Source organism: Gorilla gorilla, chromosome 17 (genome assembly GCF_029281585.2).
Source record: "Gorilla gorilla gorilla isolate KB3781 chromosome 17, NHGRI_mGorGor1-v2.1_pri, whole genome shotgun sequence".
Classification (NCBI taxonomy): Eukaryota; Metazoa; Chordata; class Mammalia; order Primates; family Hominidae; genus Gorilla; species Gorilla gorilla.
The window spans coordinates 70043041-70069059 of record NC_073241.2 but is presented as its reverse complement, the minus strand read 5'-3'; positions in this window follow the sequence as shown (position 1 = coordinate 70069059).

Below are 26019 nucleotides of genomic sequence, written 5' to 3'. Positions count from 1 at the left end.
CTGTTTAGCATTCATATACGGTATATAGTATTTTGATTAAAAAATGATATTCAGTTAGAACCCATTGTGATCTAGATAATGTAGAGATATAAAGCAAGAAAAATAGTTATTACTCTTAAGGCATTAACATGATTTGAAATATAAAATAGATGAGAAATTAGAATCCACAGCAGTGTCTGATTATCATATATAGCAGTACTATTGCAACACTAAACTTAAAAGACATTTTGAACAAAAGAGAACTGAGGCTACTTCAGCCAAGTACTATACATATTTTATTTTGTCTATCACAATAATGCTTTAAGGTGTTATCCCATTTTCAGATGAGAAAATTGAACTCACTTGTTTGAACAAAGCTCAAATTGGAGCTTGGTTCTCACTCCAGAGATATTTCTTTTTCTAATTTGCCTTACTGTCGCTTATTTTTTTTTTTAATGATAGTATGGAGTGACAGTATGAGTAATATAGACAGTATGAGTAATATAGACAGTATGAGTGATATAGAAATGAATATTTTTGGAATATCAGATACTTTTTTCTTTTTGAGGTGGAATCTTGCCCTGTCGCCCAGGCTGGAGTGCAGTAGCATGATCTCTGCTCACTGCAAGCTCCGCCTCCCGGGTTCATGCCATTCTCCTGCCTCAGCCTCCCAAGTAGCTGGGACCACAGGCGCCTGCCACCACACCAGGCTAATTTTTTTTGTATTTTTAGTAGAGACAGGGTGTTACCATATTAGCCAGGATGATCTCAATCTCCTGACCTCGTGATCCGCCCGCCTCGGCCTCCCAAAGTGCTGGGATTACAGGCGTGAGCCACCGTGCCTGGCCAGATACTTTATTTTTAAACAAACTGAAATCAGTTTGACTTCATACCTGAGGTAGAAAATTAGCCCAGGCTTGAAAGATGAGTAGGTTTAGAGAGGTGAAAATGCACATAGTAAAATGGGCAGAAAGATACGACTGAACAAATGCAGATGAGAAAGAATTCAAGTTGTTGAAAAGCGGGTCAATGGGAGTCAATGGGAATCCTTCCCCCACATCAACGATCAAATAAATGAGTTGTTTAGGGTAAAAAAAAGTAAATAGTTTGAAAGGGAGGTACTGCCCATGGAGGGTCTTGATACCAGGCCAAGGAGTTGGTACCATAAAAATGTATATAAATTCTCTTGACAACAGATTATTCTTTTTTTTTCCTTTTTAGCTAAAGATTATTTGATATTACATAGTATAGTGGAGGTACAGCCTTTATATTGCACATGAACTGGAGATGAAATACTACTTTTAAATTTTTAAATTAAGGTATTACAATTAATGGCAGCATTGAAATGAAGAATAATGACAGATTCAAATGTGGGACTGCTTCCCACAAGAGATAAGCCCACTTTTTGTAAGTCATCATGGATTTCAAACCTTTCCCAAGCTGTGTTTCTATGTCTGCCTTTTGGGAGGACTTGCTATGTAAAACATTTAGGTCAAAAGTAACTCATTATAATATACAGTGAGGGGACAAAGGGAAAATGATTCCAAGATTCCATTCCAGTCTCACCATTATCATCCCCCTACCCTATATCCCCAACCATCCCCTACCAACTGCTGGGCCCAACAGTTCCATGCTATAAATATAGCAAAACATCCTACTTTTCAGTTCACGCAAACACATAAGTACCTTCAACTCCGGGGGCACTTTAGATACCTGAAAGGTTCTTCTCTCCTTTCCTAACAGAAAAATCTGAAGTCAGCTAAATATTCTTTGGTTGAGCAAGCTTTATTACCCTATTCTCCTACCTGAGTATCTTCATATTGGTGCATAGCTGTTAAAGCCTTTATCGTATTGGATAACATTCACTTTTTTCTGCCCAAATCTGAGTCCCTTGGAAACAGCTAATTTTGTTAGGTTGTTTTTTTCTGTCCTCGTCCTCAGTGTTTTGCTGATGTTTTAGAATAAATAAGTGTTCTGAAGTCTGTGAAATTCTCTGTATTTTAAATCACAATGATTGAGAGAATAATTCTAATTGATAGAAATACATATGAAATATAGAAGAAAACCATTCATTTATTTTTACTTTTAGTAAGATGATTTCTAAATGGGAATCTTGAAGGGATGAACTGGAAACCTGTGAGCCTTAAGAAATATTATAGTTTTGCTGTCCATCTTAGGCAAAGTAAAAATGAAATCTGCTAGCCTGGGTTTTCCAACAGGCTTGTATGAGGAGGAGGTAATGAGGAATAAGAGAGAGAAGGTGAAGGAAATTCCAGCATGAAAGTAACATATTTAGCTCAAGCAGAGAGAGCTCTTAAGTTAATGAGAAGCCCTACATGCTCTCAGCTTATGTTACTCATGGAGGAACTGGGTATAGCCCCGAGTCTGGAGGCAGTGCAGGAAGCCACAGGATACCCCATCGCCGCCCCTCAGTAATCATACTGGTAGCACAGAGGGGCCTTTTTGATGTGGCTTCTGCCATGGAGCAATACAAAGACACCTAAATATGACTGACTCCAACACGCAGGATTGCAGGCTGCCTCCTGGCTTCCACAACATAAATGGCCTTTCAAGCAGCAGGAGCTCGGGGGACCAGGCTGGCTTTTGACAAAACTGTAGAATCAGCCAACCTGTCTTCGGCACCCTCCCATCACTCACTTCCATTTCCATGCTGTTTCCCTCTCCTGGAGCTCAGTGCTCTTTCCCTGCTCATCTCTTGCTCTCAGGAAGGGAGTTGTCCAGTTGCAGAAATATGGATTCAGAAACTGGAGCTCTCCTTCTCAGCCTACTGGCTAGGTTTCCTTGTTCAACCTTTGACATCTCTGTTCCCGGGATTTTTTTAAACACACACAAATAAAAGAGTGACACAGAGAGGACCTCTAAAGAATATTCTGTCTCTTCTTGTTTAGGACCTTATTTGAATTAGTGGTGAAGGTGAAAGTCTCACAGTAAAACCAGCCCATTGGTCCATTGTTATTGGTTTAGAATTAATTTACTTTATTTCTTTCTCTTCTCTTTTTCCACCACTAGGAACCTTCTTTGAAGCTCAGACCCACCTGTCTACTTCTTCTACTTTTCATGCTTTTTCACTGGAGGAAATCTAGGAGTCATCCAGCATCCAGGGAGAATACTCAGAGGGCGGGGGTGAGTCAAGTGGACCCAACCGGGCTTCTTCTATGGAGGGTTGAAGCCAAATCGACCAGCTACTCAAGGATCTGTTCAAAATTGGAAGCATGAAATAAATAGTACATCCTCATTGAGAAAGGAAGCAAGGGAAGATGGGGTGGGAAAGAAAGTGTGGGGAACTAAATCAGTGTGGGTGATAGGCCAAGGTTAAGAAGAAAAAGGCAGAGGACACTGCAGCTGGTCTGGGATCCACAGCAATATTCAGGATTTTCCCTGAGTAGATAGAATTGCTGCTTAAGAATTATTTCCCTTAGTGAGCTAATTATTTTTCTTCCATGTTGATACCTAGACCCAGGTTTCAGGACAACTGGCTGGTGGAGGGTGAGCAGAAGGGATTAGATGGGTCTGCCCTTCTGGAGCAGGTGTCTGGCCGAGGCAATTCTGGAGTCTCTGAGTCTGTCCTGAAGCTACCTCTTTGAGGTGAGAGATGACTCAGCCAGGGACCAGATGGAACAGGGATTTTACAGGCCTGAATTTATTTTTTCTTTTTCTTTTTCTTGTCTTTGGCCTTGCCTTCACTTCTTCATCTTTGTTTTCTCACCAAAGTCAGCAGCATGATGTCACTGAGCCCAGGTTGAGAGTGGGGTCAAGGTTAAGGTATAGCAGAGGAAATCATCATGACTGCTCTCTTTTCCCACATCATACTCTATGGCTTACTCTCCAAATGAAGAGCTATGAATATCTAACTGGGCAAATAAGCCTGGGGCCTGGAACTCAAGACTTTTTGGTGACTTAGGGATACAAGCTTAAGTTAGTAGTAAGAATGCCAGACTAGGACAAACATTTTTCCCTCTAGGTAATCATTAGTTTCACTATCTTCATTGGAAAGTTGTCTTCAGTACCTCTCATAAAAAATGGAACAGGGTGCAGACGTTGGTTTGACAGTTCTGACCCAGAAACACCTTTCTCATCTGGCAACCTAGTTTCTCAGGGATTGAAGAAAGTTCATCAACACTTTAGAAAGTTCCTTAGCAAGATTAAAAGTTGTTTGAATCAGGCCCCGAAGGTTGATCAGTAGCTGCTGGTCTCCCTTTTCAGCACAGTGGCCTGCTTTTTTTTTTTTTTTTTTTTTTAAATCCCTGCCAGGGTCTGAAACCTGATAGGGATCATCTTCATACGGCTCAAACAAATGTTCTATCATGCATGGTATTGTATTCCCTCCCTCTCCCTCTTTCTCTGTGATCCAGTAACTTTGCTGTGGATAAGGTAGGTAAGACATCATCTGAAATAAGTAATCAAATTAAAAATTCCGAGCAGAGGCAAATAGTAATAATGTGCCAAGTGATAAATAGCAGTTAGAAGAACACAGTGTCTTTTCTGTGAAATTCCTTCTAAAAATACATAACCTGAATATTTTCATGAAGAAAAAAAATTAAAAAAACTCAAATTGAGGACATTAAAAAAATAATTGGCTTGCAAATCTTCAAAAATATCAAGGTCAGACAAGTCAAGGAAAGACTCAGGGACTTTTCTAGATTGAAGGAAACTAAAGATACATTACAACTAAACCAACTCATGATCCTGCATCAGAGCCTTTTGCCAAAAAGGGAACTATTGGTACAATTGGCAAAACTTGAATGGGCATCTGTGTATTTGCTAATGGTAATATATCCTTATTAATTTCCTGCTTTCCTGCTTTTACAGTGGTTATGAAGGAGAATGTCCTTGTTTGTAAGTGCAACTTAAATATTTGAAGATGAGTGGCTGTCACATCAATAACTTACTCTCCAGTGACTGATTCAGGAACATAATTTTTTTGGCTTTTTTTTTTTTTTTTTTTTTTTTGAGACAGAGTCTCACTCTGTTGCCCAGGCTGGAGTGCAGTGGTGCGATCTCAAGTTTAAAAAGCTAAAAAAAAAAAAAAAAAAAAGAAAAAGAAAAAGAAGAAGTCTCTATTCACAGACATAATGGTTCCAGGTATTGTGGTTCGTTTTTTGTTTTTTTTTTTTTTTTGAGACGGAATCTCGCTCTGTCCCCCAGGCTGGAGTGCAGTGGTGCGATCTCTGCTCACTGCAAGCTCCACCTCCTGGGTTCACGCCATTCTCCTGCCTCAGCCTCCCGAGTAGCTGGGACTACAGGCACCCGCCATCAGGCCCGGCTAATTTTTTTGTATTTTTAGTAGAGACGGGGTTTCACTGTGTTAGACAGGATGGTCTTGATCTCCTGACCTCGTGATCCGCCCGCTTTGGCCTCCCGAAGTGCTGGGATTACAGGCGTGAGCCACCGCGCCCGGCCGTTCCAGGTATTAAAGTTCCTTTAAGGGTCCCCTGTCCTTAAAAAGAGAATAACTTATGTGGGGTTAATGTGCATTTATTTTAGAAGGCAAATATTTAATATTAGGAAAATAGAATACTTTCATCAAAAGACCACTGAATTGGGACATCTGAGCTTTAGTTTCTTACTCTGCATGGGCAGAAGCATGTGTGACAGTTTATCTCTGACACTCAGCTTCCTCACGTGTAAATGGGTGGCCACTCTCAAGCTTTGACAGAGAAATTTCACATTAATAGACAGAATTTAAAGCGCTTAAAATACCCCCACAGGTTGAAAGAAAGGATCATTCATCTTTGAGAAAGCTATTTTAATTGATTTTAGATAAATAAGAATGGATATGTTTTACCTTCTTTATAATGTAACTGAATTTATTTCTTACTTTTATATTTTGCATATAGACACAGACTCAGGTTAATGTAAGTTCTGTTTTCAAAAACAAATGGAGTTGCTCAGTTTGACTAACATTCAAGACATGCGGCTTAATGGTAAAGTTGCACTCATCTCTCATTTGCGACACCGACGGAGGAGTCTACAAATACTCAGATTGTCCATGTAAACGATGTGTTTTCCTAACCTCTTTGTTATAGAAGAACCATGGATTGAAAAGATGACTAAGAAAGGAAAAGAGGCTTATCAAACTAATTACATCAAAGGGAGCTGAAGTTGTCCCATTTGTGCTCTCAATCAGAAAAGTAATGTTAGTCATCCGAGAAAAGTGATTCCCCTACCCACACCACCAGGCAACCGCATATCTGCTTTTGGCACCACAGATCAGTTGGCATTTTCTAAAGTTTTATAGAAATCACGTAATATATTATGTATTCCTCTTTCTTTGCTGGCTTCTTTCATTCAGCGTAATTACTTTGAGATACATCCAGTTTGTATATATTGATAGTTTTTTCTTTTTCTTTTTTTTTTTTTTTTGAGAAGGAGTCTCGCTCTGTCGCCCAGGCTGGAGTGCAGTGGCGCGATCCTCGGCTCACTGCAAGCTCCGCCTCCCGGGTTCACGCCATTCTCCTGCCTCAGCCTCCGGAGTAGCTGGGACTACAGGCGCCCGGCAAATTTTTTGTATTTTTTTTAGTAGAGACGGGGTTTCGCCGTGTTAGCCAGGATGGTCTCGATCTCCTGACCTCGTGATCCACCCGCCTTGGCCTCTCAAAGTGCTGGGATTACAGGCGTGAGCCACCGCACCCGGCCAATAGTTTGTTTTTATTGCAGGTAAGTATTACACAGCTATAACAAAATGTGTTCATTCATTCACCTCTTGAAAGACAATTGACTTGTTTCCAGTTGGGGGAATTCTTAGAAATAAAGCTTCTGTGAACGTTCTTTTACAAGTATATTCATGAACATATAATTTTTTTCTTTTGGTTAAACATCTAGAGATAGAATGGCTGAATCATATGGTAGGTGTATGTTGAACTTTTTAAGAAACTGCCAAAGTATTTTCACCAGCAATGTATGAAAACCCCAGTTTCTTCACATTCTCACCCCACTGGGTATACCTCAGCCTTTAAAATGTTTGCCAGTCTGACAGATATGTAGTAGTAAACCTTTATGGTTTTAATTTTGCATTTCTCTAATGACTAATAATGTTAAAAGTCTTTTCCTATGGGTATTTGCTTTTTATACACAGTCTTTGGTGAAATACCTGCTGAAATATCTTACTTATTTTTTAAACTGGGATGTTTGGTTTCTTATTATGGAGTTTCAAGAATTATTAATATAGATATAAGTCAGTGATTGTACATATGTCTTGCAGATATTTTTACTGAGGCCGTGGATGGCCTTTTCATTTTCTTAATATTAGCTTTTGAAAAACAGAAGTTAATTTTTGTGTGTAATATGAGACATGTATTTTTTTATTATTATTATGCATATGACTATTCAATTGTTCCAGCATCCTTTATTGACCTTCTTGGGTTTCCAAATAGATAAAATGCAAGTCTCAATTTCACCAAATAAATTTCCAAGTTTCATTACCATTATATTTTAATTTTAGTATATCAAATACTCTTTACAACTGTCTTCTGAAGCCCTCAATTGAAATAGAAATGTATTACAGGATTTTGGCATGGTTTTATAAGGTAATATATAACTTACCTTTGATAGTATTGTTCTGAAATTAATAACCATTAAAAACACTATGCATGACTTTTTTCTTTCATAATATTTATTTTTATTCTATTTTTATTTTTAATTTTTTTAAATCATCTTTTATGTTCAGAGGGTACATATGCAGGTTTGTTACCTGGCTATGTTGTGTAATGCTGAGGTTTGGGCTTCTAGTGAACCCATCGTTGAAACAGTGAACATAATAATCAATAGGTAGTTTTTCAACCCTGTTTCCTCTCCCAGCCTTCCCTCTTGTGAAGTTTCCAAAGTCCATTTTTTTAAATCTTTATGTCTATCTGTATCCATTTTTAGCTCCCACTTATGAGTGAGAACGTACAGTATTTGGTTTTCTGCTTCTGAGTTATTTAAGATAATGGCCTCCAGCTCCTTCCAATTTGCTGTGAAAGACATGGTTTTATTCCTTTTATGGCGGCATAGTACTTCATGGGTATATATATATATTCATACTTTATATATGATATAGATATATCTGTATAATACTTTCTTTATCCCATACACTGTTGATGGGCACCTAGGTTGATTCCATGACTTTGTTATTGTGAATAGTGCTGCAATAAACATAAGACTGCAGGTACGTGTGTCCTTTCTGAAACAATTCCTTTCCCTTTGGCTGTATACCTAGTAGTGGGATGTTGGATTGAATAGTAGTTCTATTTTTAGTTCTTTGAAAATCCCCATACTGTTTTCCATTGGAGTTGAACTAATTTACATTCCCACTAACAGTGTATAAGTGTTCCCTTTTCCCTGCAACCTTGCCAACATCGGGTATTTTCTGAGTTTTTAATGATAGGCACTCTGACTGGTGTGAGATGATATCTCATTGTGTCTTTAGTTTGCATTTCTCCGATGAGTAGCAATGTCGAGCATTTTTTCATATTTTTGTTGGCCGCTGTATGTCTTCTTTAGAGAAGTGTCTGTTCATGTTCTTTACCTGCTTTTTAATGGGGCTATTTGTTTTTTTCTACTATGTATGTTTATTGTACTAAAAAATCAGTAACACACTGTTATCCACAAGAGTATGCCCACAGTAAACGCTTTTAGACTGTTGAAATGTTGTGGTTTTTAATGCATGAACTGAGTGTTCTATCTCTTCCTCATGGTCAGAGTGTCAGTTACAATTTTAAAATGCCCCAGTGTTCCTGTACTTAGCACAGTTAACTGAATTTTATTTCTTTCTTTGGGATTTCAGATCCTCAATAGTTAAATAGTAAACATCATATGCAAAACTTAAGTGAAGTTTTAAAGAAACAATATACAGCTTTAATGCAGAGATTTCATGATAGCCTTAATGAGAACTTTTGTTTTTTTCTATTTTTCTGGTAGAATTTAAGCTGGTTATCTACCCAAACCTTGATTTGACCAAATCTGCGGAGAGGAAGTGGTATTTTCTTACTTGTAGATGGCACTTTGTATTTTACAAAATAATTACACATATTAACCCATTCAATAAGCAGTACTATATATTGTCTATATTGTCTTACTTAATTTGCCCACCGCCATACAAGTGGGACATAAACAATCATATAACTACAATAAATATACACATATATATATACTATATACATCTTCATATTCACAAATCTTGAACTGACGTTTAGCGTTTCATTTAATTACGAATGAAGGCAACAAACCATAGTTCTGTTAACAATACCTTGACTTTTTCACCAACAGAAGTCACGTTTATTTTCAAATCACATCTAACTTGTTGCAGACATCCCAAAACATTGCATCTGCTAATCATTTTAATATAATAATTGTGGTTATTAAACTACCTTGTAGCTTGCATTTTTAAATGTGTTAAAATATATATACTGCTATGCCACACATTTATTGGTTTAGTTTTTTTTTTTTTGACAGAGTCTGGCTCTGTTGCCAGTGGCAACAATCCCGGCTCACTGCAACCTCTGCCTCCCAGTTCAAGCGATTCCCCTGATTCAGCCTCCCGAGTAGCTGAACAGGTGCACACCACCACGCCCAGCTAATTTTTTGTATTTTAATAGAGACGGAGTTTCACCATGTTGTCCAGGCTGGTCTTGAACTCCTGACCTTCTGATCCACCCGCCTCAGCCTCCCAAAGGGCTGGGATTACCGGTGTGAGCCACGGCACCCGGCTGGTTTAGTATTTTAGTAACTGCATTTCAGTATAATTGGTTTATTTTGAAATCTTATATATTGGGTTATAGCCACTACAAGTTTTAAATGCATTCGTTTCATAGCATTTCATACAATTTTATACCGAAAAGAAGTCCAAACTGCCAAAGGGGTCTACAGAGTAAGAATGCTTAAGAATTCCTAAAATAGAGTTATATACAGGATCAAGTAAAGACATTAAAAACATAGTGTTGAATGTTGAAAGAACAAATTAGGTTGAAATCTAAAGTGCAATTCCATTTATGTCCATTGAAAAATCAGTCACACCACATTAAAAATACATACAAACAGGCAAGCATACATATATTAAAGAGAGGAAAGCAATGAGTAACTGCACATGTGAGAGTGGGCTTTAGGCAGAAAGATTAGGTATGTAAGATAAAAGTAATGAAATAAAGACCATGTAAAAATCTATAATGCTAGATGTCTGCATAGGAGGGTCAAAAAGGAAAAATAAAATGAAGATTTTTATGTTGGTTCGAGACCCATCACCTCTAGTAAGCCACTCAATATCCAAAAAAATCCTTAAGAGAGAGAGTCCTTTATCTCTGGATTTACAACAGTCAGACTCTACTTATATAGGATAAGAAGTATTTCTCTTTCTCTCTCTCTCTCAATAGCAAGGGGTCTAACACAGGTATGCTCTTGGAGTTTCCTTTTTCTGCTCTCATCAGTGGAGCCAAGAATTTTTTTTTCCATCAATCACCACTTGTCACTTCATCAACATTTAAAGCAACCTTTTTTTTCTAAAATATGTGGGGCTTGTCCTCTCAGCACAAATGGCCTTTGAATAGCATGTAAACAAACCAAACATTGTTGGTCCATGCATGTGCCTGTGCATTGAGGCAAAGTGTAAGTATATACTATTTGTGTACTAGAGATCACATTCTGTATTCCACATATATTCCCCACAGCTCTTCACTTCAATCCTGACCACACAATGCATTGCTTCACAATATTTGTTAACTGAAAATACATTAGAATTGTTTGACAGCAAATAAGACATAATTTTCTTTGTATAAATTATGGATTTACATCTTTGGCCATGGGAAAGCCATATAAATACTTCCATACGTGTCAGGATTTCTTTTAGTAGATTTGAATTACTATCCTATATTCTCATTATTTATCAGAAATATGCCCTTTTCTCATGAATTTCATGAATTTGACCCATGGCAGTTTATCTTGAGACATTTTATTGGCATATTAGTTTGTTGGCCACACTTTTCCCTTGACAAAGCTGGTTACTCTGCATTAAAATGTTTGTCTTGGGAGCTGAACAATGAAAACACATGGAAATATGGCGGGGAACAACACACACTGGGGCCTGTCTGGGGTGTGGGGAAGGGGGAGCATTAGGAAAAAGAACTAATGGATGCTGGACTTAATAACTAGGGGATAGGTTGATCTGTGCAGCAAACCACCATGGCACACATTTACCTATGTAACAAAACTGCACATCCTGCACATAAGCCCTGGAAGTTTAAAAGTTGAAAAAAAAAAAGTGTTCCATCTTTCTCTATATGAAATTACTACTTTTAATTCACCAGAATATAAGTGCTATGAGGACAGGGTTTTTATTACTCTTAATTCTCTTACATATCCCCACTGAGTTATTCCTCAATAAATAGTTGTTGAAGCAATTATATGAGCAATAAAAGAAAATGCAATGTAAATTGCATTTATTTTTTTAATTTCCTTGTAGTTTATGTTTCTGTTATTTTAAATTTCCCATAATGTGTAAGGTTTCCCTTATAATTTTCTAATAAAATATTTAAAAACATCAGTTCATTTTTTTTAGTGGTTTCCTTGCTTACAGCCTAGCAATTCTTGACAAACTATGGTGATTATTTTTAAAGCTTATTTAGGAGCTGATGAAAGCAGAATAACATTACCATCTCTAATTTGTTCTAATTATTTAGAAAAGAAAACTTATTACAATTTACTAGTTTAAATCACATACTGTATGCTGCTTGTTTAAAAAATATATTAATTCCAGTGAGAAAATATGCAAATGTTCAATATATTCTGTCAATCATTACTTAATATTTAAACTCATGCTGCGATATCTCTATATTGTACTTTTATGATATTTTATTTTAAAAATGTTTTCCTATCTAGCTGTTGAAATTAAGAATAGATATTTTATGACTAATTTCCATCATATATTGAATTCCCAATCCAGACCTTTTAATACCTGTATTAGTTACACAAGTTTTCTGTCATATAAACTAACCACATTGCCTACTATTAAAGTTCTTCCCAGAAAGTGATTTTGGTAGGCTATAGGGCTAACCAACTATTAAAATCAAAGCTATATGAATTATATACAATTTTTTAAAATAACTGATTAAGAATATTAAAGGAAACAAATCTACATGTATTTCAGGGTAACCAATGGATGTGATTTATTAGGGTATTGAAAAAGTGTGGGACAATGTTAAATCCAGTTACTCAAAAAGGACGAGAAAATGGGAATAGAAAACAAAAGTGTATGAGCTCCTAGAGAAAGTGGATAATTTAATTAGAAAGAAGTGGACAGAAAAGTTCCATTGTAGCAGGGACAAGAACAGTGGCAAGAGACCAGTTTTATTAGGTCAGCCCGTTGCTTGCCAATCTTATTTAAACTTCATCACTTTCCAGATTGGAAGAGTGAGTTTCTAATTAGCTCCTTTTTCATCAGTCAAGGCTCAATCGCTCTAAACAATCTTTGGGTAATGATCATATCCCCACTTTGATCAACTTTGGGGAAATTGCAGAGCCAAATATTAAACAGGTGCTTATGAAATTTTGCTCAACCACCTGTTCTCTCGACCCCTGGCTGACCCAGTTAACAAAGACCAGTGTACTTCAATTACTCCAAGTGATATCAAATATAACCAACCCTTAATTAACACTGGGCACTTTTCTTTCAATCTTGCAATCTGATTTTCTCAAATTAATCCTCAGTATATTTTATATCTCAATGAAAGAATCAGAAAGAACCTGTAACTCGAACCTAAAATAATATACATATAAGCTTGGCTACAATAATAAGGCCTATAATCCTCCCCCCTTAATTTACTATTCATTTAATTTGTTCATATTTCGTTTGCCTTGGGGCTAAAACAACTGTTTGTGTAGAATTGTTAAAGCATTTTCCTTATGCTAAAAATAAATGTCTCAAACTTTGCTGTCCATAAGAATCATCTGGGGAATCAGTAAACAAGCAGAATCCCAGATTCTAGGTCTGACTTCAGAATTACAGAATAAGCCTACGTCGGATGCAGCCTAGGGATTGGTAGGTTCAACAAATTCTCCAGGTAACTCAAGTGTAGACCAACACCTGAGGATCATGACAACAAACTTTTATTTAGAGAAAACCAACTTTGAATGAAGCTTCTCAATTTTTGGTTGAATATTTATTTCATTGTTTAATTGTAAAATAATACTTTTATGTAGGGTAATGAGACTATTTCCAGCAAAGAAAAATCCCATAAGAGGTTGATGAAAAGTGTCTGGTACAGATAAACAAAGAGATAAGAATTACTCTTTAATTTCTCTCCATGCTCATCTCCAATTTGTTCATCCTTTTGTTAATTGTAAAAAAAAAAATCAGTTTCTATCATTTTCCATGAAAAAATATATAGACATTTATTTATGTATACACACATAAATGTATACACACAAAATGTATATATTTATATATAGTATATATACATATATACTATATATACACATATATACATATGTGTATATATAGTATATATACAGATATACTATATATACACATATATACAGTACTATATATACATATGCATATATGTGTATATACAGTATATATGTACATATAAATAAATATTTATATATATACACACACATATATATACGATATATAAATATATATATAAATATATATACAGGTATATGTGTGTGTATATATATAAAAATATGTATATATTTTCCTGGAGTGTGTGTGTGTGTGTGTGTGTGTATAAGCACATTTAGAGACCAGATAAATGCCATCACTACATGATGGAGTTAAAATGTTGCAATGGTTAAATGTTTGTGGTCCGGAGTCTAATAGCCTGCATTTGAAACCTGGCTCCACTGTGTACCAAGTGGGCAAAGTTCGTTATCCTGTCTAAACCAGTTGCTGCTTTTTCACCTGGAAAATAGGGTTAATGGTACATATTTATTAAGATTAATGTAAAAATTACATGGCTCATAGATATTGCTTCATGTATGATTGTTTACTGACAGAAAACAGTGTTCTCTCACTTCTTTTTACTGCTTATACCACTATATATTTAAAATTCCTCTATTAAACTTGAAGTTTTATTTTTTATTACCTGATATTATAAGTATGTAATATGCATAAAAATTTCTATTTCTTAAAAAGGAATGTTTCTTCTTTAAGGGCAGATAATATTTATTACTACCTATACGGTAGCCAGTAGAAAGGCAAACGCTTAATGCAACATGTGCTCATTAAATATGCATTGAGGTGAATTACAATACTAACCAAGTAAATTATATATGTGTGTGTGATGTGTGTGTGTCTGTGTATATTATCTACCATTGTATAACAAATTGCCTACAATTAGCAGCTTAAAACAGTGCACATCTACGACACATATTGATTATCTCAACATTTCGGTGAGTCAGGAATCTTGACACAGATTAACTGGGTCCCCTGTTTCAGGGTCTATAACAAGGCTGCAATCAAACTTTGGGCCAGGGCTTCAGACTCCTCCAAATGCCTGACTTGGGAAGGATTCACTTCAAAGCTCACTCACATGGTCGTAGGCAGAATTCAGTTCCTCCCAGACTTTTGGACTGAGGACCTACCTCTGTTCCTGGCTGGTAATTGTTCAGAGGCTGCCCACAGTTCCTCACCACATGTGACTCTCCAGCTTGCTTCCTCAGAACATGGAGGAAAGAAATTCCAGGAAGAGACTGCTGAAAGCAAGATGGAAATCACAGTCTTTTGTACCCTAATTATGACCATACTTTATTCTAGGTCCAGTCTATGCTCAAGGGGAGTGAATTACTCAAAGGCATGAATACCAGAAAGCAATAATAGTTGGAAGCCTTGTGAGTTTATGTTAAAAATACCACTATACATGTACATGTTTATGGTAAGGCATATTTAACACTTTAAGTAGCTGGGGGGTGATTAATAGGGCCATTCTTTTTTGTTTGTTTGTTTGTTTTAATTTTACTTTCAGTTCCGGGATACATGTGCAGAATGTGCAGGTTTTTTTACGTAGGTATATATGTGCCAAGGCGGTTTGCTGTACCTATTGACCCATCCTCTAAATTCCCTCCCCTCACCCCTCACTCACCAGCAGGCCCTGGTGTGTGTCATTTCCCTCCCTGTGTCCATGTGTTCTCATTGTTCAACTCCCACTTAGGTGTAAGAACATGCAGTGTTTGGTTTTCTGTTCCTGTGTTAGTTTGCTAAGGATGATGGCTTTCAGCTTCATCCATTTCCCTGCAAAAACATGATCTCATTCCTTTTTGTATATGTACCACATTTTCTTTATCCATTCTATCATTGATGGGCATTTGGGCTGATTCATGACTTTGCTATTGCTGCAATAAACATATGTGTGCATGTGTCTTTATAGTAGAATGATGTATATTCCTTTGGGTATATACCCAGTAATGGAATTGCTGGGTCAAATGGTATTTCTGGTTCTAGATCATTGAGGAATCACCATACTGTCTTCCACAATGGTTGAACTAATTTTCATTCCCACCAACAGCGTAAAAACATTCCTAATTCTCCAGAGCCTCACCAGCATCTATTGTTCCTTGATTTTTTAATAATCTCCATTCTGACTGGCATGAGATGGTATCTAATTGTGGTTTTGATTTGCATTTCTCTAATGATTAGTGATGCTGAGCTTTTTTTCATGTTTGTTGGCCATTTAAATGTCTTCTTTTGGGAAGTGTCTGTTCGTATCCTTTGTCTACTTTTTGATGGGGTTATTTTTTCTTTTCTTGTAAATTTAAGTTCCTAGTAAATTCTGGATATTACACCTTTGTCACACGGGTCGATTGCAAAAATTTTCTCCAATTCTGTGGGTTGCCTTTTCAATCTGATAGTAGTTTCTTTTGCTCTGCAGAAGCTCTTTAGTTTGATTAGATCCCATTTGTCAATTTTGGCTTTTGTTGCAATTGTTTTTGGCATTTTCGTCATGAAGTCTTTGCCCATGCCTATGTCCTGAATGGTATTGCCTAGGTTTTCTTCTAGAGTTTTTATGATTTTGGACTTTACATTTAAGTCATTAATCCATCTTGAGTTAATTTTTGTATAAGGTGTAAGGAAGGGGTCCAGCTTCAGTTTTCTGTGTATGGCTAGACAGTTTTCCCAGTACATTTATTAAATAAGGGATCCTTTCCCCATTGCTTATTTTTGTCAGGTTTGTCAAAGATCAGATGGTTGTAGAAGTGTGGGGTTATTTAAGAGGCCTCTGTTCTGTTCGATTGGTCTATATGTATGTTTTGGTACCAGTACCATGCTGTTTTGCTTACTGTAGCCTTATAGTATAGTTTGAAGTCAGGTAGCGTGATACCTTCAGCTTTGTTCTTTTTGCTTAGGATTGTCTTGGCTATATGGGTTCTTTGATTCCATATGAAATTTAAAGTAGTCTTTTCTAATTCTGTGAAGAATGTCAATGATAGTTTGATGGGAATAACACTGAATCTATAAGTTACTTTGTGCAGTACGGCCATTTTCATGATATTGATTCTTCCTATCCATAAGGTTGGAATGTTTTTCCATTTGTTTGTGTCCTCTTTTATTTCCTTGAGCAGTGATTTGTAGTTCTCCTTGAAGAGGTTCTTCACTTCCCTTGTTAGCTGTATTCCTTGGGATTTTATTTCCTTTATAGCAATTGTGATAGGGAGTTCACTCATGGTTTGGCTCTCTGCTTGCCTATTTTTGGTGTAAAGGAATGCTTGTGATTTTTGCATATTGATTTTGTACCCCGAGATTTTGCTGAGGTTGCTTATCAGCTTAAGGGGTTTTTGGGCTGAGTTGACAGGGTTTACTAAACATAAAATCATGTCATCTGAAAACAGAAACAATTTGATTTTCTCTCTTCCTATTTGAATACCCTTTATTTCTTTCTCTTGCCTGATTGCCCTGGCCATAACATCCAATACTATGTTGAATAAGTGTAGTGAGAGAGGGTATCTTTGTCCCTTACTGGTTTCTAAAGGGAATGCTTCCAGCTTTTGCCCATTCAATATGATATTTGCTATGGGTTTGTCATAAACAGCTCTTATTATTTTGATATATATTCTGTCAATACCTAATTTATTGAGAGTTTTTAACATGAAGGGATGATGAATTTTATTGAAGGCCTTTTCTGCGTCTGTTGAGATAATCATGTAGCTCTTCTTGTTTAATTTATCCCTTTACCATTATGTAATGCCTTTCTTCATCTTTTTTGATCTTTGTAAGCTTAAAGTCTGTTTTGTCAGAGACTGGGTGTGCAACCCCTGCTTTATTTTTTCCTCATTTGCTTGGTAAATTTTCCTCAATCCTTCTATCTTGAGCCTATGTGTGTCTTGGAATGTGAGATGGGTCTCCTGAATATGGCACACCTATGGGTCTTGACTCTTTATCTAATTTGCCAGTCTGTGTCTTTTAATAGGAGCATTTAGCCTATTTATATTCAAAGTGAGCATTGTTAGGTGTAAATTTGTTCCGTCATCATGATGCTATCTGTTTTTTTTTTTTTTTTTTTTTTGCACGCTCATTGATGGAGTTTCTTCATAGTGTCATTGGTCTTTATAATTTGGTGCATTTTTGCTGTGGCTGGTACCAGCTTTTCCTTTCCATATTTAGCACTTCTTTCAGGAGCTCTTTCAAGGCAAGACTGGTAGTAATGAAATCCCTCAGCATTTGCTTGTCTGGAAAGGATTTTATTTCTCCTTTGCTTATGAAGCTTAGTTTGGCTGGATGTGAAATTCTGGGTTGAAATTCTTTTCTTTCAGAACATTGCATATTGGCCCCCAATGTCTTCCGGCTTGCAGAGTTTCTGCTGAGAGGTTCACTGTTAGTCTGTTGGGCTTCTCTTTGTAGGTAACCTGGCTTTTCTGTCTGGCTGTCCCCAACATTTTTTTCCTTCATTTCAATCTTAGAGAATCTGATGATTATGTGTCTTGGGGTTGAACTTCTTGTGGAGTATCTTAGTGGTGTTCTCTGTATTTCCTGAATTTGCATGTTGGCCTGTCTTGCTAGGTTAGGGAACTTCTCCTGGAAAATATCCTGAAGTGTGTTTTTCAGCTTGTTTCCATTCTCCCCGTCTCCTTCAGGTACTTGAATCAATCATCGGTTTGGTATTTTTACTAAGTCCTATATTTCTTGGAGGCTTTGTTCATTCCTTTTCATTTTTTTCCTCTAATCTTGTCTGCATGTCTTATTTCAGCAAGGTGGTCTTCAAACTCATATTCTTTCTTCCACTTGGTCAATTCAGCTATTAATACTTGTGTATGTTTCACAAAGTTCTCCTGCTGTGTTTTTCAGCTTCTTCAGGTCATTTATGTTCCTCTCTAAACTGGTTATTCTAGTTAGCAGCTCCTCTAACTTTTTATCAAGGTTCTTAGCTTCTTTGCATTGGGTTAGAACATGCTCCTTTATCTCAGCATAGTTTTTTATTACCCATCTTCTGAAGCCTACTTCTGTCAATTCATCCAACTCATCCTCCATCCACTTCTGAGCCCTTGCTGGATAGATGTTGTGATGATCTGGAGAAGAGGCACTCTGTCCTCTTGGGTTTTCAGTGTTTTTCTCATTGATTCTTTCTCATCTTTGTGAGTTTGTCTAGTTTCAATCTTTGAGGCTGCTGATCCTTGGAAGGGGTTGTTGTGGGGACTTTTTGTTGTTGTTGTCAATGCTGTTGTTGTTGCTTTCTGTTTGTTTGTTTTTCTTTCAATGGTCAGGTCCCTTTTCTGTAGGGCTATCGAGGTTTGCTAGGGGTTAACTTCAGGCCCTATTCATCTGGTTAGCTTCCACACCTGGAGATGTCACTCAAGGAGGATGGAGAAAAGCAAATATCTGTGCCTTCTGCTTCTTCTGGGATCTCTGACCTCGAGTGGCACAAACCTGATGCCAGTAGGATCGCTCCTGTATAGGGTATCTGACAACTGCTGTCAGAGGGTCTCACCCAGTTGAGTAACACAGGGAACAGAACCCATTTAATGAAGCATTTTGTTCTTTGGTGGAGGAGGTGTGGTTCACTTTGGGGAAACCCACTTGTCTGGGTTGCCTAGATTCCTCAGAATTACCAGGAGGAAAGTCTAGGGCTGCTGGTCCACAGATACTGTGGCCTCTTCTCCCACTAGGGGCTCAGGCCCAGGCTCAGGCTCAGGGTTCTGTCCCTGAGCTTCTGGCTGGAGTTGTTGCAGTTCCTGTGGGGAAGCCCCTCCCAGTGAGGAAGGATGAGTCTGGGTCAGGCCTGAAGAGGCATTCTGGCCACAGTCTGCCACAGCCAGTGTGTTGAGTTGTGAGGGACACCTTTTGGAACCAAGCCGTCCTGCCTCCCCAGCTCCAGCAGGGGAAAAGTGTGGCCTGGAGCTATAAAGATGGATGACACCCTTCCCCTGCCCAGGGAGCTTAGCATGTTAGGCAGTTGTGAGTCCCAGTGCTGGCTGCTGCCCCTCCCCCAAGAATCTCAAATGGCTTAGACAGCAGGCAGTCACAGCTACGTTGCTGATCGCCCTCCCCTTGGGAGCTCTGCAGGCTTAAGCAGATTCTAGCTGAGAGGCTGATGAGAATGTGCGCAGCTCCGAGGTTGGAACCCTAGGCCCCAGTGGTGTGGGATCGCCAGTAGGATCTTCCGATCTGTGGGTTGCACAGTTCCGTGAAAAAGCATGATTTCCCTGGCTGGGTAGCACACTCACTCTCCACCCCCCTTCCCCATGTTGCTCTCAGGTGGGCCGCTGCACCACTCTGCTCTTTTTTCCTCTCCGTGGATCACACCAGCCACCTAGTCAGTTCCAATGAAAGAACCTTGATAGCCTGGTTGCTGGTGAAGAATTCACACCCTAATGATGGTTCTTTGATCACTGCTGTTTCTAGTCAGCCATCTTGACCCCACCCCAATAGGTCCATTCTTTTAAAGCATTTATTCTCAAACTGTAGCCTATCTTCAGAATCACCTAGAACCATCTACAGAGTTTCTGATTCAGTAGATCTGGTGTGGGGACTGACAGTTTTACGTGTATAACAAGTTTTCAGGTAATGCTCTTGCTGCTGGTTTGTGACAAAACTTCGAGTAACCCATGTTTCTAGCATATACCAGGTCTTACTGTACAAAGATAACCAGGACTCACCTCCTATCTGTAATGTGAGCTCATTTTTCAGTCAAACTGGCAGACTTCCTTCTGTCTGCTGAAAGAACTACCTATACATGCCAGCTAGGTCTATTTCTGAAAGAGACATTAAGGCTTCATTGGCTAGAGGGGTTTTCTTTATTAGCCATATTCCTGATGAGTAAATGAATGGAGTGTAGAAAAATTACAGGCAACCCTTGTCCGAGCTTTAACAAATAGTTAAATTTAGGATGAACATTAAAGAATAAGAATAATTTTGAGAGACAGAAATGGAGATAAAGTGAGTGACCTAATAAGATCACTCTTTTGTTGTCCATTGCAGAACATTCTTGACCTCCAGATTAAAAAGAAGGAGAAAGAGAAGGAGAAGGAGGAGCAGGAGGAGGAGGAGGAGGAAGAGGAGGAAGAGGAGGAGAATGAGAAGTGGAAGAGGAGGAGAAGGAGAAGTGGAAGAGGAAGAGGAGAAGGAAGAGAAGGAAGAGGAGGAGGAGAAACCTGAAAGACTAATTAACACCATGGAAAGCACTTTGGAATTGCTTTCTAAACTTGCTATAATGAAAACAAATGGACGTTTTGATTAAATGGATATCATTAGGATGGTATGTTATGATCTCAACCCCTGGTTTAAAGATCTTATTAAGACCAAGAAAAATTCATTATGGACTCTCAGATCAAATAATTCATTTTATAGAGCCAAGGAAAAAAGACTATCTGTTTGCTCAGGATAGAAAGACTATCTTGAATGTAAGCAAAAAAAAAAAAAAAAAAAAAGAAAGAAAAGAAAAGAAAAAAGAAATTCAGCACTGAGAAATGTATATAACTATCTTTATTTCAAAGTGGGGAAAAGCATAGTCAAAGACAACAGTGAAAAGCACAGACTGGGGTGGAAAGAATGTAGGTCATGGAGGAGCTTTTGCTTCCAGTCATTCTTTGCCATACTTTGCCTCAGCCCATCCACCCCAAAAGGAGGAACTGTGTGATGATGTGATAGGGTAGATAAACTGGGATAATTACAACCTCATCACTTTTACTTGGATTAAGCAAGAGGATTAAGACAAAATTGCCAAGGAGTGTAAAGAAGACAGATTACAGACAGGAAATCAGGAGAAACAGTGGTGAGTAACTGGAAGAGAATAGCATGAGAAACAAAATAGGAGAAGGAAGTGGAAACGGAACGGATAAAAATTAAATCAGGGAGCATCCATGAGATTCATAAGGAATGCTACATGCCACCAAGAGACAGTGTTTGCCCCCAAAATTCTGTCATTGAGACCTGTACTATAAGGACTCGTTACATTGAGAAAGATGATGGAATGTCTTTTGGCTGAGGTCTTCACCTAAATATTTGAAGAAAAAAAAATAAACTATTAGACTACTGAGGAGCTCCCACTTGAAAGTGTTTAAGATCAATTCACCTAAAACCTTAAGGGCAAAAATTTAACAACACTGCCTGTGGCTTTGCCAATGGCAATCTATTTTCTGTGTCTTGTCAGGGCACACTGAAGGGAGGTTATAGCTAACTGCTGGCAGTCTTCTTTCATGTCTCCCTTGAACACAATACTTCAAGCCAAACCATTTTGACATTGCTTTATCTGTTCAGGCTTGACTACATAGAGCATTAAGACCTCAGCCACATGAACAGGGAAGGGAAAAGATAGAAGTTGAATCAGGCAGGAGGATGGATAGAAAAATTGGACTAACTGTAAAGCAGCACCTTTAAAGTAGTCAACTACTGTGCAAACTTTGTAAATTCTGCTTGATTAGATGAAGAATTAATGTCTGAGAATGTCCAATGCAGAGTGAGGTCCAACCAGTAAATTATGCTCAAACTCAAATCAGTGGGATGCTACACGTTTTATTATGAGTGGAAACAATGGCTTAGGTTAGAGAGCAGGGGATGATAAAATACAACTAGAGGATAAAAAATGAGTACAATGTCAAAACTCTACCCTTTGAATAGAGCAATAAATGAGGATGATAGCTGAATCAAAATAACTGGGCCACATGACAGAGGAGTATATAAAGTTTGTGACCTTACGTACTCACAGATGCTAAGATTTTACCCTCTGGCACAATGGAATGGTGATAGGTTCGCTGTCTAGAGAACTGAGCCTGTTGATATCTTTTTGCCCATTTCCCATCTAGTTGAGATGGAAAAAGCATCCATGGGTAAAACTAGCAGGATGGGAAAGGCGGTAGTTGACAGAACACACTACCACATTTGATATAGGTCATTGCCTCTGCTTCTTTCTGCTGATGGGACTTCTTGTCTGCTAAACTAGACAGTCCCATGTGTCGTGCAATTACTTCTTCCAGTCACCTGTATATTACCTTGTTACCACTTCCTTCACAGCCAGGGTGCAGAGGGATCTTCTGTCTTTCCTGAAGACTGAATTTCATAACAATCTTCCCAGGGGACCTTGTGGTACAGTAGAGAAAGCACAAGTTTTAGAGTCCGGCAGAAATTAAATTTCAATTACATAAATGTTATTTGGGTTCTGTGTTTTACATAAGGCTCAGTTCCTTATCTGTGAATGGATATAGTATTGTCTATCTTAGGATGCTATTGAGATAATTAAATGAGAAATAAAACATTTAAAATCTCTAGCTCACTGGCTGACACTCAACAAGTGTGAATTTCCTTCACCCCACCCTATATCATCTTTGCCCTTCTCTTACATAGGGTTTCATGGGACTCACCTTCTGCCGGTTAATGTACTCTATCTTTGTGGTCCTCCATGGCATCTTACCTTCAAGCACAACACATGCTATTGGGTATTGTTTTACTCAAGGATGGCCAGGTGTATTCCTCTAATGGCTCATGGGGAAAAACAATCTCTCTGTTTAATCAAGGGTGTCATTACCAACCAGATGGTTGAATATCTAGAATTAATCAGTTATTGGGTACCTGTAGAATTTAAAAAACAGAAGGCTGCCAAGTTAAGACAGCCTTGACAATTTGTGTATACCTTGAAATTTTGTATACACATTGGCAGAAGTAATATAAACTTTACATCATTTCCATCTTATTATAGAGTTGATACTAATTGGATCTCAATAAGCCTTGACTCTCATTAAACGATGCAAATATAACCTACCTTTTCTTTCCCTTGCCAAGGTTTTTTTTTTTTCTGTTGTTGTTGTTGTTTGTTTTGATGTGTTTTATATTATTTTGTATTATTTGGTTTTGCCATACGATGGTTACAAACAGAAGAGGTTAAAATATTCTTGAAAATGCATCAATAAATAATTTATGTTGTCTCTTAATCAAATAACATAATGTATCAGGATGTTTGCATTTAGAATGTTACTGTCTCATTGTTAAAATAATGTAAATTCGCTGATTGGTAGCTATGTTTCTGGGAATATGCCAAGTCTGAGAAGAGGTAATTGTTAAACATTTAGGACTATGTAAAAACCTGAGTAATGCTTGAGAAATAGTCACAGAGCTGGGCTACTCAATTTAAATCAAAATATATGAAGGAGGTCCCAGAACTTCTTTTGATAGGAGAGATGAACTAGTTTACCTACAGAAGTAGGCTTGTTCAGTTTCGATGGATACATGGTAAGAAACATTCAGAGAATCTAAATCCCTACTAGAAGAAAAAGTAAAAAATAATTATATTGTAAGATAATAGTAAGACATATGGGTATTTAATGAGGAAGCCTATTGGACTGTACACCAAAGAAACCAGCCTCTCATGGTGATGGGACTCTCAGAATAAAATGAAGAGGAAGCTCTTAGGTAGGAATATCATCAAGTTGGATAAATCAGCATGGAGCCCTAGTCATCTTACAAGCAGGGCTTGAGCCTTCTGAGAGTATTACTCTGTTGTTTTTTCCATTGAAAGTTTAATGCAGTGTCTCCGGAGTTGCACATTGACTCAGAGAACCCGCAAAATCTCCTGAACTCCTGGCTGGGGCCAAGATGAGATTTTTCAGCAGGAGTGAGCCTCTGAAATTGAAAGGGTATCAGGTGGACTATGTAGGAGTTTAGGTGTAAAGCTACTGGGATGATTTCAGGGTATCTCTTTTCTAGAAGTTTTAGGAGAAAAGCAAGCAAAAAAAATATTTCTTGATTTATTGACATAACACCAGAGACAAACAGTGTCACATACCCTCTGAATATAATATTTATGAAATTCCCCTTCACATTGTATAGCAATCCATTGATAAGGAGGAGATTATTATATGTCTCTTCATAAAGTGGGTTGAGTGGTAAAGAATAAAAATGAGTGCCTTATTTCTACAAAATACATGGGCTATTACTGGATGTAAAAAAAATCTAGTTTTTCTAAAGTAGCACTATCTCATAGAAATATAACACATGGCCCATATGAAATTTTAAGTTTTCTAGTAGTAACATCAAAAATGAAAAAAGAAACAGGTACAAATTTTAGTTAAATATTTGACTTAGAGATAATAGCAAATTCATATGCAGTTTTAAGAAATAATGTATTAAGATCCCTGTACCCTATATCCAGCTTCCCCCACAGGTAATATCTTACAAAAATAGAGTACAATATCACCACCAGGATATTAATATTGATAAAATCCATCAATTTTATTCTTATTTCCCCTGTTTTACTTTTACTGATTTATGTGTGAGTGTGTGTGTGTGTGTATGTGTGAATTAGTTTTATGCAGTTTCATCACATACTGGTTCATGAGTCCACCACTGCAGTCAATACACAAAAGTTCCTTCACCAGAAGCATCCTTCCTGCTACACTATTATAACCACAACCACTTCCTACTACCTCTCCTGTCTCACATTCCTAACCTCTGGCAACCACTAACCAGTACTTCATGCCTATAACTTTGCCTGGTAAAGTTAATTAATTTTAATAACACAATTTATTTAACCTAGTATATCCAAACTATACCATTTTAACATGTATCAGTATAGAAATATTAAGACATTTTATAGCCTTTATATAACACCAAGTCTTTAAAACTGAGCTGTATTTTTATAACACATATCAATTTAGATTAATGATAATTTGAGTGCTCAATGGCTACATGTGTCTTATGGTTACTGTATTTAGCTCAGATCTAGGAGATGGATTTTTGCCCTAAGTCTTCCATGTTATCCAATTTAGAGGTGTAAAATTTAGGGAAATGTAGAAACCAGGGAATGTTGGAGAGTTAAAAACAATCTTAATGTTTAGCATTAGGAATCTTATGTAAAACATTGTACAATACCCTAACAACATTAAAATTATGTTTACAAAGAAGACAAAATAACCTGATATAGGGTGACTATGTATTTCAGTTTGCCTGGGACTAAGGAGTTCCTTGAGACATGGGCTTTTCACTGCTATATAACCCCATGGGAACCCTAACCCTAACTTGATGGGAAAATCCTTGTAATGGTTAATATACATACGTACATATATAATATATATCGATATACGAACATAGATATGAACGATTTACATATGTTCTATACACGAGAGATCAGAAAAATATTCATACAAAACTATTTTAGAAACCAATGTAGTAAATAGGGAATCATTTTTAAAAGTAAAGCTGAGGTATCACATTAAAATAATTGGCCTATGCAAAGCAGGCATAGAAAAATAGGGGATTGGGAGGGCTCTCAATTTTTTCATTGTAGAATTACAAACGAGACTAGAAAATCTTAACATCTCCATTTTTAAAATTCTGTAATGATAATTCCAAATAAGCCTTTGTACAGTCTACAATTACTAGCGAAATCAGGAAGCAATTTCAATACTCATGAAAATGTTCATTGAGGATCTGTGAAGCAAAGATGACTTTGAAAGACAGGTGTATTTGGTCGATGTGAATGGAAAAAGGAGGTAATTCCCAGAAAATGAACAATAGGGAACTCAACAAGGCACAGAAATGAAACAATTGAGCTAAAGTCTTTGTAGGAAACACCTCAAGCATGGAAAAAACTATTTTAAAAGAACTTTATTGGTAGGCCTTAAATAATT